Source organism: Thalia democratica, chromosome 6 (assembly GCF_965202585.1).
Source record: "Thalia democratica chromosome 6, ktThaDemo2.hap1.1, whole genome shotgun sequence".
Classification (NCBI taxonomy): Eukaryota; Metazoa; Chordata; class Thaliacea; order Salpida; family Salpidae; genus Thalia; species Thalia democratica.
The window spans coordinates 61,578,987-61,596,313 of record NC_139170.1 but is presented as its reverse complement, the minus strand read 5'-3'; positions in this window follow the sequence as shown (position 1 = coordinate 61,596,313).

The following is a 17,327-nucleotide window of genomic DNA, read 5'->3' as shown; positions in this document are numbered from 1 at the left end:
AATTTTTTTATTACAGCCTGTAAAAAGTGTAAACGATTCTTTAATTTTGTGAATTTTTTTAATTTTAAATCAAGAGATAGGCTTGTATAAATTACTTCGTTTCTAGCTTTTATTTAACTAGTATTTCTATAAATAAGTTAAAAAATATTTTGTATTTAAATTAGAGTTTTATTTTTATCGTATTTTTTTTAATAATAATTCGAGCCCTCAAATATAAATAGTAAGTAATAAACTGAATGAAATTAAATACTGTTACAGTTTAAAATAGAATTAAATTAATGTTATTCAGTACTGTTAATAACAAAATTGAGTTAAATATATTAAAAAATCAAAATAGAGTTCACAAAAATGTTTTCAGTTAAATAAAAAAAATAAAATAAAGTTAAACAAAAAAAATGAAAATCATGTTTTAAATATTTAAAATTATAGCAAATGGACTAGTTGTTTGTTAATACAGATTATAGCGAAGCAAAATCGCTGGAGTAAATAATAAAAGGAATCTGCTTCGAAATTTTCTTCTTTGTTAAAAAAATGACTATCTGAAACAATTCTTAGTTTAATACAGAGAGTACTATGTCAATTAAAAGCGTATTTTAAAAATTTATCTGTTTATAAAATTCATAAAAACATATTTTTTATTTATTACCCAAAAATGTTTAATGGATTTTAACCAGCTTTTTTTATTAATTCTAAAAACTAAAATAAAACTATATTTTATTTAAGTTTAGTTACTGAAATATTATAGTCTGTTTGTTATAGTAGTATTTCTAATCAAACTGAAGTATTTAAAATTTTAAATTAATGTAAATTTCAAAACTAGTTTTTTCTCGTAACAATTTTGTAAAAAGAATGAAGTTTTACAGTAAATTATTGTACTAAGTATAAATGGAATCAATAGTATTAAATAAAGTAAAAAGACATCGTCGGCAGGATTTGAACCTGCGCGGGCAGAGCCCAATTGAAAAGTGCTCAATCGTCTCAACTCAACCACTCGGCTCCAACAGCTTGTATAATATACGAACTTTATTTTTGATATATAGCTGAAGTTGTAATTTTTATAAAATAGGTAAATTTTATAAATTATAAAAATATAATCAAAGTATTGCTGTAGTCATAAATACGTCTGCTGACCGCAAAAGTGTTTTTAAATTATAAAAAAAACTTTACCCTTTTAGTTTTCAAGCACAAAACTAAAAAGAATAATTTATAAAAATATTATTCTTAATATGCTTTTTACATAATTTTTTTAAATGCATTTACAATGTTTACATGTTTTATTTAAAACATTTTAAGAATTTTTTAGCTAAAATATAAACATAGCCTCATTTAACTCTTAAAATAATTAATTAAAATTTTGTAAAATTATGTAAATTTACATATTTATACTGTACTTAATGTGTAGGTTATAGATGTTTTATTAAATTACATTAAATTCCACAGAAAAAAATATACAAGGTTCATTTTTTAATAAAAAACCTGAAGGTTTAAAAAGCTTTCCAAATTGAATTATAACTTTTTTTAATTTATTAATGTAACAAACACAAAGTATTAACACGCAGTTTTGATGAAAACTGAATTTCCAGCTAATTTTCCTGTTATATAAACAACAAAAGAAATGTTGCCAGTTTTGATTTTGCATAAATAAAAAACAGCATAAGTATAGCTTTATATAAAACTATACTTGTGCTGTTTTATAATAAGTTAATGTTAAATAATTTTACAAAAAAGCCTTTAATTTAAATTTCTATCAGTTTTTTTATTTTAGAAATAAATTAAGCACGCCAAACTAGTTCTGTACTTTAAGGAAAAATATATTTCTAAATGGCTATTAAAACTTCTTGAAACTAAGTAAAGAAAATTAAAAATATGGAAAGACAAAGTTTGAAAACTGTTTATTTAAAGTATTGTTTAAATAACTTTGATAAGTTTGAAAAATTGCCCTATAGCAATTGACAAAGTAATTTGCTATCCTTTTCAGCTAAAAGTCAAATAATGTGAACGAATTAATCTAGGCTTTTCTTATTGGAAGTTTACAAAAAGAAAATTATGAATAAAAACTTTTAATTTAAGAAAATTCTATTTGAATAAGGTTTTTGTTGTAAGTTTTGTAAAATAAAGAATGGAACGAGCTTAATCTCAAATCCGCTGCTTAGTCAAGTCAGCAAAAATTAGCAAAGTCCTAAAGGAAAAGCTTTTTAATTTTGATAGATCAAAGGATGTGGAGCTAGATTTTCTGAAAACTGACGTACATGATTTAAAAGCTGACTATGCAGACAAAAGTGAAGGGTTAAAAGAAAAAAATTCTAAACTTACAAATTGATCACGTAGAACTTCCTTAATTCTAAATTAAAATAAACCTTCTGCAAAATAGCTTAACGGACTTTAAGACATAATTTGTGAACAGATTCAACAGTTTTGAAGCAAAATTTAAAATTTGTGCTGAAACAAGCCAGTTGAAGTTTTTACCGACATAAGCAGTAAACTTGATGTTGTTAAAGATATATAAGACGTTGATACCGAACAGAAACAGATTGAAAAGAAAAGATTGAGTACCATCGTATTTAATATTCCTGAAAATAAAAGTGTTTTTCTACAAAGTCAATTTGATAGCTGTAAGAAAGATTTCAAAATCCTACAAGAAATATTAGGTGAAACTAAAATCGAAAAACATGAACTAAAATTTTTATACTGTATAGGTAAATTTGAAGTTGGAAAATTGAGACATATAATTGTAAAACTCAATGACATAAAAGCTAAAGAAAGACTGATTAAGCTGAGAAATCTCAAACATGTGACACATGGATTTGAAGTTAAAATATACTTAATCCGGATCGAACCATTGAACAACTGAAAATTTTTAAGAAGCTACGAGAAGAATTAAAAAAAAAACAAGCTATGGCAGAACAAAATAATCTCAATATAAAATACATGATTAAAAACAATAAAATAATGGAAGCTACAAATCATCTTTTTCGATATGACGCCAAGAAACCCTGGGATTAATAGGACAGACTGTAACTCAGACCTTTTAATTTTTTATGAGAAATTTAATATATCTATTAGTTTTGATAAGGTTAATCAGTCTTTTTTTAATAGTTATATTAATAGTAATTTAAAGATTTTTTATACTAATATACGATCTCTTTTAAAAAATTTATATTTTAGAAAATTATTTTAATATGAAAGATATTAATTTATTTTTTTAAACTGAAACATGGTTGACTCCTATAGTCAACGATGCCGTTATTTGTCCTCGTAATTATAATATTTTCCGAAACGATAGGATAAGTAGGGGTAAAAAGTAAGAAAAATAAATCAATCTCCAAAGATTATGAAAATAAATCAAAAAATATGAATTAGCTGTTGAAAAATACAATTTAGAATACGAAAGATACTTCAGCACTAACCCAAATTTAGATTTTTTTTTCTAATCTAAAATTAAATTAAATACTTCATTGCCTCCCCTATTTGATCACCATAAAGACAAGTAAGTTCCGATTTTGAAAGAGCCACACTTTTTAATAAAAATTTCCAAAATGTATTTAAACAAGATCAAAATCATCAAAATTTTTAACAACCTAAAGAAATGCAGTAAAATGAAAAGTTTTTTATAAGTTGTAAAGATATTAACACATCGACTGAGCACTTAAAGATAAAATCATCAGAACGCCACAAAAAATCCACCTTATTTTATTAAGCATGCTATTCCATCATTAGTTTTTCCTTTATCATTAGTTTTTAATTGCTCCCTAGCACTACTAGAAGTACCAAAAAAAAATGGAAAATTTTTTATGTAATTCTAGTATATAAAGAAGGTAACAAACACGACCCATTAAGTTATAGGCCAATATCCTTAACCAGTACGTTTTCCCGAATTTTGAACACATTATTTCTCATAAAATATTTAATCACCTTTTCGACTTTAATTTATATACATCAAAACAATTTAGCTTTGTTCCCCACTGATCATCAGGAATTCAGCTATTGACATGTTTACATACTTGGTTAATAACTTACTTGGTTAATGAATCAGCCAGAGTGGTTACACTGACATCAAAAAAGCTTTTGACTCTGTGTCACACAATAGATTATTAAAAATTTTTACTCAAAAAGGATTTAATGATAACTTATTAAAGTGGTAAAACGAATTTTTAAATAATAGGTCACAAAGTGTACTCATTAACAACACATTATCGGATTCTTTAAAATTCACATTCGAGTACCATAAGTTGGAATCATTGGTCCTCTTTTTTTTTTTAATTTACACCAACGATATTACTTTAAATACTCACTTTCAAAGCAAAATAAGTTTATTTGCAGATGAGGAAAAAGTATTTGGCAAGTCAGAAACTTCTTTATAATTAATATTAGACAATATTCATGAATGGCTAAAAACAAGAAAACTTGATTTAAATCCAAAAAAATGCCAAGTTCTAACCATTAATAAATATAAATCCTTTCCTATTAACCCTTTAATTAATAAAACTAAAATACCAACAGTAAAGTTTTTTTAAAGATTTAGGAGTATATATCTGAAAATCTAAATTGGAACGAACATGTAAATTATTTATATAAAATTGCTTAAAATTAATCTTATCAAGTACTTAAAAGTTTTAAGACTAGTTCTGCAAGTGTTCTTACTAAGTTATTTAAAATCTATGTTCGCCCTAAACTGAATACAGTACCAAAATATGGTTACAGTACCAAAATACCCCTATTTAAAAAAAGTCGTTATTAGGATTAAGTCTGTGTAGAGAAATTTTTTGTTTGTAATGGATGCAACATTTCCAACACCTCATACAAAGATAGATTGGTAAAGCTCAGAATGGAGTCTCTAGAATATAGAAGATGGCAGTACGATTTTATAACACTTTATAAAATTGTTAATGGTAAATATAAAGCATTTTTCAATCAGTTTTTTAAATTTTCTCAGACCAATTATAATTTGAAAGGAAATGATAAAAAATAAAATGTAAAAGTAATCTTAATAACAGTCAGTGGCAAAGTCATTTTTTCTACAGAACAATAAATACGTGGAATAAGTTACCGCAGAATGTGGTTTCGTGTAAGAAGGTGGAAAATTTTCGATTAAAAATTAGAAAATAGATTTAAATAATAAAAACACCAGTAAAATACAGTTATTATTGATTAAAAAATCATTATAATGATGGTTTGAAGTAGTTTGTGTTTACTTATTTTAAAGTATTAGTATTACTAAAAACGATTTTTCTTCCCTACGCCTTCCCCTAAGGATTATAACTTGTTTTATTTAATTTTTGTAAATGTGTAATCTTTTATAGTCAATACATAAGTTTATCTATGGAAATTTATTTTGTTTTGTTATTTGTGAATACTAATATATATTTGATCATACGAGACTATTTATTTGTAAATTTTTACTATGTTATATATTTTAGTTTTCATTGAAAGTAACTTGTTTGTTTATTTTTTCGTGTGTATTGTTTAAGCGGCTCAGGTTTAATGCCCGAGTCCATCTTCGCACAACAAACTCCAATGATGATAAAAAAAACTTTAACAACTATCTTAATAAGGCATTATACTTATGTACAACCTTTGTCGGTTTTGTATAAAAACTTTTACTTGTATAATATTACAGTTTAAAAATTAAAATCTAAAACATGAACTAGAATAAATGGTTAACTTTAAACCCATAAAATGAACAATTTTATTTTCAAGCGTTTAAAAACAAAACATTCAATGGAAAAATCTTACATAGACCAATCTGCTTTGTAATGATTTCAAAATCGAATAAAACTGTCTTTAAAAAACGAAATGCAAAAATGATACTAACATACTAAAAAAGTCTCTAAGTACTTTAAGTTTAAAAGCGAGTGTTGAGAAAAATTTACTGCAAATTTTATACTCATGTGTACCTGCTTTGTAAACCAGAGCATCTCCTACAGAGGTGAGAAATCACATCACATATTTTTTCTAAGAGTTGCTAACCATAAAGAAAAGATAAAAGTAGTGCTTCAATCACTTGCATGCTTATATGTTTCTACGATTTGCATATTATAATGAAAACGACAAAGTTTGTACATCGGTGTACTTTTAGCTTATATACTGTATAAAAACTCTAACATTAAGATTTAGTTTAAAATTTTTAAGAAGTATTTAAGAAGCCCGAGATGAAGTTTATGGCTTAAAAACGAGAAAACCTAAAGTTGAACACTCAAGTGGAAAATTATCTTTATTGACAACATATTTACTCATTTATCATACTTTTTTTTTACTTGTTTTTGTAGTGTGCGACTCAAAAAACAAAAGGAATTTTTGTACACTAGGACTTTAGACCAAACTCTTTGAGCGTTTTTTTGTCGTTCGATTTAACTTATAAGAAGTTTCGTTTATAAGTTTGGTGTAAACAGATTAGTTTTTCATTGCCTAGTATAATTTCATCATAATCAGTTAAAATGTTATCAAGTCTATCAAAACAGTCGTAATTTTTATTTTACTTTCGAATAAAAAAATTAAAAGCTATAAGTTCTAAATAAATTAGAGAATTATAAAATGTAGTCATTAAAAGTTGCATAACGGATTTAAATACAACCAAACTTTTTCCGACAATATAATTTGGTTTTGAATAATTTATTTATAGAGTTTTGTTGTACTTTTATTCTTATTTCTTTTAAACTAGCTTAGTATATACGTTTTATGTTTTATATTAACTGTTTTTAACTATATCACCCAAAGCCTAGTTATTTCTATTTCGACTAAAGAAGAAGTGTTTTCAGGAAGTTAATTACTTATATAAAGCTCTATTGTCATGGTGAACGTGAATTTTAAAACTAATCTAATTACTTAAATATCAACCTGTAAAACTTTTTATTTTCTCGTTTACAAAAAAAAAAAATAATAATAGGTATTTAGTATGGTTAACTTTTTTTTGCAAATATAAACAGTTTTAAAACAAATTTTAATGCTTTTTCAAAAATTATTCTGAATAATGTTTTTACTTTTCTAGTTTACGTCTAACCTATTCTGTTTAAGATCAAAAACATGCGTAAAGAGATTAAAAAGGCTTTAAAGAAAAAACATGCATAAAAATCTAAAATTAAAAATAAATTTTTACTAACGTTTTATGAACTATGAAAAAGAGAGATTTTTAATATACTTTTAATAATTTATTTTTGTATGTTTTTTAGTTACAATTTTTTTTTTACATCAGATACTCAACTTTTATTTTTTCATAGCTGTTTTTTACTTTGAAAAAAAAACACATTAAACTTTATTTCTAATAAGTATGTTTTATTTTTTTGACATGATCGCTTTTTAAAATCAGTTTTGTTAAGTTTTACAAAAAAAAAAAATGTTGTGTCTGGTAAAAATACTAAGTTAATTTTAAAACCTGCATTGTAAACAAACTTTTTTAAAGCCCAATATAGTTGTAACAACATTACAAGCTTACAGTATTTATAAATGGAAAAATAGATATTTTAGTTATAAACATGAAGTACAGACAGTAAACTTAGAAAAAAATATTTCGAATTTTGCTCTACTATATAGTTAATAAAAAAGCTTTGTATTTTCAGTTATATAATAAAGCTGCTTTTACACTGCACAATATTATTAAACTTTTAAGTTAAAATTTTGTTGAATAAAACTTTGAAAAATCTTGTACCCATATACAAATAAAAGTATTTTTTCAGTCATAAAAACTTGGTAAAATGTATTTTTATATTAATAAACTGTTTTTATCTATTATCACACATAACTACAACTATTAAGTACTGTAACTGCTAATATTTAGTGATATTTAATGGTTGAATTTTAACTAAGCTGTTTTTTTTAGTAATAAATTTTTTATGTTGCTACAGTTGTATTGTTATTAGAATTAATGTTTTAATATGGTTATCTTTAATACTTAAAAATATAGTTCTTAAGTGCTCATCTAAAAAATGAGTAGGTATGTATTTTTTGCTTTAAAGTATTAAGCTTTAAAGTGGCTTTAAGACAACTTGAAAACTTAATATTTTTTTCAAATTGATTTTTTTAGTTGCAATTTTTTTTTGAAATAATAAACATTTAGTTTAGAATATAAAAATTAAAGTAAATATTAGGGGTAATTTATTAGGGGTCTGTAAAAAAGAAAACTTTTGTAATATAGCCTATGAAGAAAAAGAAGGTAAACAAAGTGCGAAACTTGACTAATTTTAACTATTAAAATATATTTTAGTGTTTATATATAATTTTTTAATACTACGTATTCACGCATACTTTTTAACACTAGATTTATAATAAGTAATCTTATTGAACACAACATATATTTTAGCGAATTTATGGAAGAAATAAAACTTTTGCTCATAAGTAATAGACCTGATGAGAACCATTTTGGCAACCAAGCTCTCTTATAAATTCTACTAATTTAAATTCTATAATTTAAATTCTATAAATTCTATTTATAAAATATTCTAAAATATATAATTCTATTTTAAATTCTAAAATTTATAGCTCAAGTCCAATCCTTGAAAGAGCATGATTATTTTATATGATTTATTCTTTCTCTTTTCCTTATTCAACTTAAACTCACAACTCAAAAATCTTTGTAAAAGTTGAAAGCATGTTAAATAAATATAGTATATTTTAAAATTCTCAATAGTATGCTTTGTCAAGCTAAAGCAATTTAACTTCTAATTTTGACAAAGCTAAAATGCAAAATAAAAGTTGTGAACTAATAGGTTTTAGGATGTTATATTCTAAAAATAAAAAAATCAAGTAATGTATTAGTTTGGATGCACAAATGTTTATCATAAAATAATGTCTATGTTGAGTATCTATTGATTCAGTGCTAGCGTTCAATTTGTAAAAAAAACAGCTTTATAACATATTTGCTATTTTGCCCCTGAACTAGTTGCAAAATGAAATGTTTATTTTACGAAGAGCGGTTTTAACTGAAATTTCTTTAAGTTTATTAGTACTAAATTTCAAACCTATTAGAACTTTTATTTCCATACTAGGTTCATAAAAACTCAAGTTAACAAAAAGCCTTTTAAAATTCTATTTACAACTTATAAATTATAAAAAGCTGAACATTTTTCTACTTTACAAAAGAAAAGAATTGAAGTCTGTCTGCGGACATTTATGTTATTTTTTATAGCTATTCTTTATACTACGCTTTAATTTTTCAACTTCTAGTTTAAAATCAAATAGTCAAACGTATCAACTTTATATTAAAGAAACAACGGTATTTTTCATTTAATGGATTTAGATGTTCTAAAAAGTATGTTTAAATAAATTTATTTATGGTTAATTAAAAAATTTTGAAAGATAATTTTGTAAGTTATCAAAAAACTTTAAAGATTTTAATTAAAATAAACTACAACTTTGTATCACTAGTCAACACTAAATTTGTTAGTCTGTTGATAAGTATTAAAACTATCTCAAAATAAGTGCACAATAAACCTTTATTTTTTCTCAAAAAAGAACAATAATTTATTAAAAAAAAAAAGATCTTATGTTTTAATCTCATCAATTAAAACATTGAAAAAAAATCAGTGGTAATGATAAATATCGTATACGTATTGTGTATAAATACTGCATGAATATTTAAATATTTTTAACCACGGGTGGATAAAAACATTATCAGAGAAAGTTTATTTTATAGAGTTATTTGAATTATCGTCGTATACCATTTGAACTCAGCTGTTTCAGGAAGCAAACCTTTAAAATGCGAACAAGTTTGATGGTCTAATTGTTTAAGATTTTTAAAATAATAAAGTTTTTAAGATCTGTATATGAGATAAAAGTTATTTGCTTGGATTAGTACAAATGCATTATATTTCATTTAAATACAAAATATTGAACTTCTAGTGCAGGAATCTGCACGTTTAGAAAGTTACATTCTGCTTCAAGCATTAAAACTTTATAACAATTAGGAAGTAGATTGCTAAAGATGTCACTAAAATATTGAAATAGTTTTAAGATAAATTTATGTTACTTAATTTAAATAAAACTTTATTGCAATTAACCAATTGCTGTTTCAATTCGGACAGTTAATTTATAAAGTGAACAAAATACAAAACAGTTTTTCTTTGTTTTGTTTGAATTTAGTATTTTATGTGATTTTTCTTAGTTTTATACAAACTAACAAAAGTTTTTATTTTGTTAAAAACTAATTTTTTTTACGAGTAAAATTCTAATATTCTTTAAAAAAATAACGTATAAGATGAAAAAATAATTCCTAGAAAGGCTGTAATACTCTTCATAATTTACAAAATATTTTGCCTTCAAAACAAATCTCACTCTACCGCTAAAGAACAACCAAATGTTTTTAACCAATTACAAAAAACAAGTACTAATTCATAAACTAAAGATTTTTTGTTTTATTATCTTAAATTAGTAGTCGAAAAACTATTGCCTACTAGTTGACTGTAGTCTGTCGAAAAAATTGGGCTCGTGATGCGATTTCAATTGTTCAAGATTTTTAAAATAAGTACTTAAGCATACAAAAAATTTATAAAATTAATAGACAACTGCATGTAGTTTTAGATAGTAAACGTCAAGCGCATGACAATTTCTATAAACTTGTTATTTTAAAAACTAATATAAAAATGGAACTGCTTAAAATAGGTGTTACTAAATAAACGAGATAAAATCTGAATTAATTTTTAAGTACCATCATAAAAACGAAAATATTTTGTTACATGTCCGCAGAACCTCAGAATGCTAAATTTTCTAGCTTATGATGTACTTTTTAGCTATAAAACATACAGCTAATGCGAAAGGAGTTAAAAATAATTTTTTAGATAAGAATTGCTTTAAATGTTTTTTTTTTTGACAGTAAACCTTTTTCACTTTTAATCATATAAAACTTGCTCTTTTAGGTAATTTTTTTAATTTAATTTAAACTCAATCTCGTAAAAATGTTTTAACAACTATTACAGCCCGTTCCTTATATTAGTTTGTCGGCCCTTAGTTCAAATGAAAAGTTAAGTGTTTAGATACTATAACTTAAACTTAGACTAAAAAATGTAACTTGTTTGCTATATTCAGTTTTAAAATAGTAATACTATATTAACTTTCTAATTTGACAAAAGTAGTTATAATGAATGTTGTTAAATACGGCAGCGGTAGTCAAAATAAACTTGATCAACCAATTAATTTAGTATTGAAATTTCTTTTAATTAAGCATTTTTCTGCTTTTGCAAATTTGTGTGTAAACTCTACATAAGGTTCCAAAGTAGTTAAAACTTTATTTTTACTTTAAGCAAAGTTGTTTCCTTGCGTTTAGAAAATTTTTATGGGTTTACTTGCAAAAAAAAATCATAACTAAATAAAAACAATTTGATTAATTTTTGAAACCTTAAGATGCATTTTTATAATTTAGCTTTTGCTTTGCTTACTTAAAATATTAGTATCGTACGTTATATCTTGATATTACTAGACTGCTACAACTTCTCTTTGATTACAATACATATTTACACTTATACTCATTGTAACAAGTGTAAATAAGTTATTTTTATTTGTATTATTTTAAGTTGTAGCAGATTTTTATGAAGTTTTAACTAAACAAGTATTTATTTTGTACATCACAGTACTTTGATAAGGAAAAAATCAGGAAAAATAAAAGTTTGCAAGCAGTTGTAAATACTTTAAAAAGTTAGAAATAGTTTTAGGTATATTTTTTATAGAAAAACATTTTTAAGTGAGCTTAACCACTACAAAAAGTCCTCATTAGGCTAAATTGAGATTAACATGAAAATTATCTTATTGTGATGCTGTAATCATTTTACATTTTGCTTAAAACTACTGTGAAACTTTATTTAGCAGTATAATAACGTAATTTAAGTTAGCTAAATTTTCCTGTTCGGCATAAATGTATTTTTGCTAAAAATCTTAATGATCTATTTAAAAGCTTGTAATTTCACTTAATATTTCAAGACAATTAATCTTAGTTATAGGAAGCACTGCACATAAGATAAGACTGGTACAAAAACAAAAACATAATTATTAAAACTATGGTTATTAGTCACTAAATTAAACGCTTATATAAAATCCTTGTAGTATGAACTCACATAAGTAGTAACCAGTAATATAACAGTATTTTTAGTTTACAACTGTAAGCTGTAAAATGTAGTTTTAAAGGGAGGTTTTATAAATTGAGGACAAGCTTAATTTACAGAACAAAAGCTACCTATTTAGTTAAGAATTAAAACCATCAGTTTTCTAAGTAAGAACGTTTTTGAATAATATAAGATTGAAATTTTTTTTAGATATTTTGAACTAACAGAGTAAAAAATTTATTTTTTTCAACCATTTTTAAAGTAGTTTGCGATTTTTTTTACCCTATTGTACCTATAAGCTAGTGTGAAATGAATTTAATAGCTTTACTAACTATTTGCTAATATTTTATTTGTGTTAAGTTTGTAGTGATAAAAATGTTGTAAGTAATTGCTTAATAACAAAATAAGATTTATAAGAATTAAAAAGCTAACAAAGAGAAAGAATAAACTACCGGTTACTACTCTTGCAAACTTTTATGCAAAACATGAACACTTATAATGGTACAACTTAAATAAATAAAAATATATAACAATACGTGAACTGGTTGTTATCACTTTTTAACAAAAGTGTTTTTAAAAAGCGAACAAAAACTTTTTAAAGTTCTATACAATGAAAGTTATCAATCTATGTTGATGTACACTGATTTTTAAAACTGTTGATAATAAGCTTTTACTTAATTTAATTACTACAAATAGCTGAATTTTAAGTTTAAAAACAAACAAGCGTCTTACTAATTCAAATAGCTCTTATGAAAAATATATAATTTAAACAAACTTTTATTCAAAATAAGTTAATTTGGTCAAACTAAACATTAAGGATTTATTTACTTTTATAACAAGGACTTAACCTGGATACTTGCAAATTCGACACAAAGTTAAAATTAAAATGATTAAAAATTCATATTTATTAACAAATTAATTTATATTTGTTTGTTTTATCTAAACCTTTTACCTTTGAATACCATTTTAACTTATTATTTATGTATTTTTTTGAAAATTTAACGAAGTAATAACATCAAACTAAGAATATTTTATAAAACATTATGTTCAATATCAATAGTAATAATTTAAGTAGAAAAGCGGAAAAACTTGATGTGCATATCAATTAACGATGAGGCAGGTAACTGCAGCAGGCAAGTTGCTGCTGACGAGTTAACCGGCGGAAGGCACACGGTTGGTCGATAGAAATCAATTGTATAGCTACCAGTCTACTAGCGGGCCGACGATTTAAACAGCAAAAGGTTGGCGTAGACTTTCAGTAACAGTCGCAAGGCTTTTAAGGCAATTAATATAAAAGGTTTTTATTTTATACAATAGTCAGCGAAAAAATTTGGATAGATAATTGATCTTGCCAGTCATATGCTTGGCTATAATATAGCAATGTAGGTTTAAGTATGAGCTCATATACTGTCAAACTACGAATGGCTCATTAAATCAGTTTTGGTTTATTTTATTGAACGCTTTTACATGGATAACTGTGAAAACTATAGAGGTCATACTTGCATTAAGTGCCGAACTAACGTAGGGCGCCCATTTATCCGATTTAAACTAACTGGCTTTCGGGTTGTTAAAATGGTGACTCTAGACAAACTTAAGGATCACACGGCCTAGTGCTGGCAGCATTTCATCAAATCAACTATCATTGGTACGTTTTTAGCCTGCTGAATTGTAACGGGTAATGAAGAATCAGATTCAGTTCTGGAGAGGGAGCCTGAGAATGGCCAATATATCAAAGGAAGGAAGCAGGCGCGTAAATTTCCCATTCCCGGTTCTTCTGGGATGTAGTGACGATAAATAAATATGCAGACTGGGTGCACGACATTTAAATTCTGACAATATAAATTACGAAAATTTACACTCATACAATTGAAATTGCTACAACTCAAAGTTGACTACTCACATTTGGACAACTCATGTTTTGACAATGTAAATTTGAGGTTACAACAGTTTAAATTCCAACAGTTTAAATCTGGACAACTCTAAAAAATTCAAATTCAGCAACTCAAACTTGACAGTTCTAATGCAACAATTTAAATTCAAACGATTGGTTTTTCAAAAAGTAATAGTTACAATTTACACTTTTGTCGTAAAATATTTGATTTTAGATTAGTGATATTAAAGCTGTGACTGAATTTTTTTTTTTAATTACCCTAAGGAAATAAATTTTACTTAATAAATGAAAATGTTTGTTAGATGTAAAACCATGTTATAAAAACTAATTACTATCTAAAAAATTTTAAAAGCTTTCTTATTAATTTTGATTTAAAACACAAAGTTGTCATATCAGTTTATATGTATTGAAAAAATTGTAATACTGAAACTTTAAGGTTTTATAGTACATTTTTTAACCTATTACAGCATTGGTTTGACATAAGAATACACATAATATTTTAAGCACGCGAGATTTTATGATACATTTGTTGCTTAGTTAAAAAATTAAGGTAGAAACGTAACTTATTTTTTAAAATAGTTTTAAAATAGTGTACAATTTTTTAACGAAGTAAAAAAATAATCATCAGCATTAACTTTTATGAGTATATATGTATACTGCGAATGATTGAATTTAAAAAGAACAGCACATATGTTTAATAAAACCTATAAGTTGTTTTAATTCTCAGCTGTAGTTCTAATTGGATTGCACTGTGCTTAGATTAACACAAAAATTACACAAGAAACAAAAAACGCTGTGACATAATTATGAAACTTTGTAGAATACAAATTTCTTTACAAATTTTAACTTCCTTCTAAATCAACAACCTCTTAAAAATCCATAAATTTTTAAGTATTAAATGTTATAGACACTTAGTTGTAGTGTGAACTTTGTTCGTTTAGGTGGAACTTTAATTTTTGTACTGAAATTTATTCTCTACTAAATTTTATAATTACGTTACACTATTTTTTGCTTTTTATGTAAGTTTTGTACTAATCACAAGCACAGTGCAATTTAATTCGAGCAACAGCTGAGGATTAAATACAGTTTTATTGTGTTTATGAAACACATGTACTGTTCTTTTTAAAATTAAATATATGTAATAAACAATTCAAAAGCCCTTTACGTCAGCTATGTAGAAGGTTCATCTGATCATATTTATCTTTATTAATATAATTTATTAGAAAAGTAGATTTAAAAAACCGGAACAAAGGTGTCATAAAACAAAGATTGTTTAAAAACTTCAGCTAGTACGGTTTGAAACAAATAGCACTTTGTTAAACATCCATGTAAAAGTTATACGAAAAAGCATTATGGCGTAGCTATTTATTTTTTCCAGTACAAATATTCAGTGCAAAAAATAATCTTCCATCCGAACAAACAATTAACGTTCACAAAACTACAATTTAGTGACTATAAAGTATTTTTAAATTTATTGTATTTCAATAGAAGATTTTTCATGTCGACAAGACGATATGAATTCACTCCTCTTATTTAAGCAACCTTCTTTTTTCAACGCATACATAAAGGCCGTTGGTTCTTTTATGCACAGCCTACACGCAGGTTTATTACCATCTGCTATTGGCTGCGCTCTTTTTATTACCTCACAAGCTATTCCAAAATCAATGTTTTAGGCCGCAAACATACTTTGAAAGCTCAGACTCATTTTCATATACACCACCTTCAAAAGATTTTTTATGGTTAGCTTACCGGAATCTGAACTTTGGTGAGCATATGCCGATGTAGAACTTTTTTTAAGGTAAGAGTTAGCTGTTGCCTATTAAATAATGTTCTATGAAGAGCCCCTTTCAAATTATAATTACAGCCTCCAATGAATACATTGATTCTGGATTAGATTAATTTTATTTAATATATTTTTATTGTGTGTCTTAAATATTTTTTTCCAAATTCGCCATACTCGCTAACTAATTTGCATTTTGTATTTGTAGAAGATTTTTGATAACTGATTACGTTTGTTGAAATGTTATCTTACTAGATTAATAAATTCTCTGCCGATATTAGTTTTAAATGAATTGCTGAATTGGGAATTATACAAAAATATATTTCGTTTTTATTTTATCCTTATTGTTCGTTTTATTTTTTTGTTCCGTTGTTATAAAATTAAGTTCATTATTGTAACCGCAATTTTTCATAAGTATCTTGTTGTATAATCATGTTGTGTCTTAAATTATTTTTTGTCTTGCCTTTCTGAGAGGGTGTCTGAAAGTTGCTTTATTATAAAGCTTTATGCTTATATGAATTTTGCAGCATCTGATTTAAATACTCTTAAATCTTAATGATTTGTACTTTAAATGTCTCCATGTTAAACCTGACTGGTGTGTAAATTCAGTTCGTAAACCTTCAGTCGGCATGATTCTTTATACGATCTGATAATTATTTATCGGTAACGGAACTGATTTAAATTGAAACAGCCTTGATATTTGCCTCGACTGTTTTCCATGAGACAGACATGGATATTTGTAACAGAGACACACGAAACATTAGATCGAAGTTGGAATGAAAGCAGATAAATTTTTACGGTAGTCGTCGGACGGAAGTTGAAAAAAGTAGATGGATAATTAATCGGGTAGCGCGACTACAGTTGCGCGATTGATTGGTATTTATCAATACCGGTAGAAATTTTTCATAAATTGCGTTCCGTTAAGTGTTTTGGAACGACAGTCTCACCCATCTGTCCAATAAACTTAAATTTCAGTAACCGGTAAGATCCATAGAAATAAAGTTAACTTATTTAAATAGCGACATGTTAATTATAATAGCTTGCGATGTGTGTTTAGTTAAAAAAACCTTGTGAAAGTTTATATCTTATTACTATTTATAATTAAAAGAAAAAGCTCTTATCTCGATCTTTAGTCATACTAATAAAAAAATTAAGGCAATTTTACTGTAAACGGGGTTTCTTAGTATTTATGTTTTTTTTTATATTAAAAACTTATATACATTTGAACAGTTTGGTTTTATACCGATTTTAACAAAAAACTTAAACATAAGTAACTTTGTTTAAAAGGTTTAAATTAGAATTTCTACTATCTTGAATGTTTTTGTTTTAGTAGTTTTGTCTTAAAAGTAACTTCAAATCAGCTAGGTACATATAACTCAATTCTAATTTAAACCTTTTAAACAGAATTTTGTACTTAATGACGTAACTAGCTAGACATTTCAAAATTGTTGTTTGTAACTAAATTTACACTATATAATTATCAGTTTTTAGCAAAATTATTCTGATGTTGCGCTAAATGAAATTAACTAATAAACCTTTTTTAAATTAGTGACTTATGCTTAAATTTTTTAGTTTCATACATTTATTTTCCTGCCTTATTCCAATATTAACAGGTATCATCATATGATATAGC